This window comes from Artemia franciscana, chromosome 1 (genome assembly GCF_032884065.1).
Source record: "Artemia franciscana chromosome 1, ASM3288406v1, whole genome shotgun sequence".
NCBI classification, from domain to species: Eukaryota; Metazoa; Arthropoda; class Branchiopoda; order Anostraca; family Artemiidae; genus Artemia; species Artemia franciscana.
Window position 1 is genome coordinate 41,595,223 of NC_088863.1, and position 2,507 is coordinate 41,597,729.

Consider the following 2,507-nt stretch of genomic DNA (forward strand, 5'->3'; position numbering starts at 1 on the left):
TAAAATGAGTCACTCTCGATCCACCCTCGTCTAACTTTTTAGTAGAAAAGTAGGCACGGCGCACCTTGATACCCACTGTTAGAGCACGGTTTTGTTGTTAAGACAATTCAAAATGCTAAAATTTTACACTGTTCAACCATTTATGTAAATTAGGTCTTCTAGTGTAGCCTAATCTGTTGACAATGACTAATAAAAGAAAAAAAAAGATTTTTCTGATTATACTGCTTGCTAAAAGATGAATATAGCCTACCCCTCAATACATCTTTCAACGCTTCTTCCAAATATACTAATCACTAACCTTGCAAGGACGCCCCAAACCCCCTAATAGGCCAGATATAGCCCTAAGCTATGTCTAAAAGTCTGCTGATTTTGTTTTCAGATTGGCTTTATTTGCCATTACGAAGCAACTTTGGAAGAGAAATAAGTACAAAAAATAATAAAAACCAACAAAATCAGCAAAGTTTTGCATACAGCCCAGGACCATATCTAGGTCCATTGTGGAGAGGCTGGGACAGATTTTTACAAGGGTAGAAATTAGTATATGTGGAAAGAGCTTTAAAAGGCGCATCGGTTGGCGTTTTCATCATTTAGCTAGCAGATTAATCGAAAAAAAATAACTTATCAAATAGTTAGCTTGAAGAAATAATAGCTATTAAAAAGTACTAATATTTCTGTGAAAGCACCATTTTTTAACATTCGGACGCACCCAGGTAGTAATTATACCCACCCTCCCCCTCCCCTCACAAGGACTCCTGTGTACACACTTACAAACAGGATTAAGTAATCTGATTAGATAAACTATCTTTGTAAAAAAAAAAGAAAGATGACTATGCATGCCTGCATAGTCATACCTTAAAAAAATCATGGGTAGGTTTTTCGTAATACTTTTACTGTTGGTTTTACAGAGCTTTAGTTCATCAGACATCCAAGACAAAAGTTGATAAGAATTGGGGCAACGACTCATAGTTTAAGTAACTTTGTAAAAAATTTGATTTTAATTCTAGAGAATTCTTTAATATAATTATTTTGTTTTCAGGTGCCATGTGCCATCTATGGAAGTTGAAGATATTCAAATTCAAAAAAAAATTATATGTAGTGGAAAATACCATTTTAAGTTTGAAGTTGGAGTACAAATTATGTTCGGACTAACCAAAATTGACAGTACATATCAACAAGTGAGAAAAAATTTCCTTTCCCCTAGGTGTTCTTATTCTAGATAAAAAAGAATATATAAAATTCAAACGTATTAATTACACCGCGAAGCATGGGCTTCTTGCCCTTGCTTCGCCCTCTGTCAACACCCCTGTCCTGGTGCAACGTAGTTTTTTATTTCTCGTGGAAGATTCACTAAGACATATCACAACTAATTAAAAGAATAGTTTAAAATATCTTCATTTGTAGCAAAGCACGACTTTTTTTTATTCGAAAAAGGTAAACTGAAACGGTATACGGAAGTAAAGAATGACTGCCCCCCCCCCATTTGCACTTCCTGGCTGAAGGGATAAGAAACGGAGATTAGAACCGCCCGCGGGGACTATAAAGGTCAGTGCCCCATCTCTTGTCTTAACTTTATTCCACAGATTTTGTTTGAGCTATCTCTAAATCATGCCATTTTCCTGATTTGACATTTTGTGGTTTTATTTGAATTCAAGCTTATTTTGGAGCTGGTTACTCTTACTTCACTTTAAAGTAAATATGTTCCCATTTCAAAAGATACATAACTAAAAAAGAACTACGTCAATGAAGAAATAAAGAAGTACATATTCCTTTATTTTAACGTCAAATGGTATTTGATAGAGTATCTTAGGCTTTGAATGTAAACATATATCAAAAAGGTATCGGAACTGACATCTACTCAACTATATAGTGGGCAAATATTCAGCTTTTAGATCATCATTATCCGTGCTTTAGATTAGGAGCTTTGAATTATGATATCATCCTTTTCGTTTCATTCTAGACCTGGCAGGAAAAACTATATAAAAAAAAAATATATAATATTGGCGTAGCACTTTTGTCTTTTCATCACTGAATTACGTCACAGCTTGTGCTGTACTTTGGATTTTACTATAAGTGTGACAGACAAATTTTTACACGCAGAATTTATTAGCTATAAAGTAAACGCACTCAAACTTCAAATGATGGGCTATTGATGCCACTCATTTTTCGGTGAAGACACGGATGAGTCACAATATCCTTTCCAAATGTAAGAGCTTTTGCAGTATTATATTTGTGCACATAAGAACCTTATCAGTGTAAAAAAGGAATTTACATTGCGAGTATTTTAAATAACTGCTGCGCATAAAAAATTATGAACGTCGCAAAGAAGAAGATCCTAAAATCCTTTTTCTTAGATTATAATATTTAATTTTCAGGATAACTCCACATATAATATTTTGTGGAATGCTAGCAGCGTACTATGCAGGGTAAAAACAAAAATCCAAACTCTAGCAATACAGTAACCGAATACGTTGGAACTGCACTTGTCCAATACACATTTGGGTAATAGG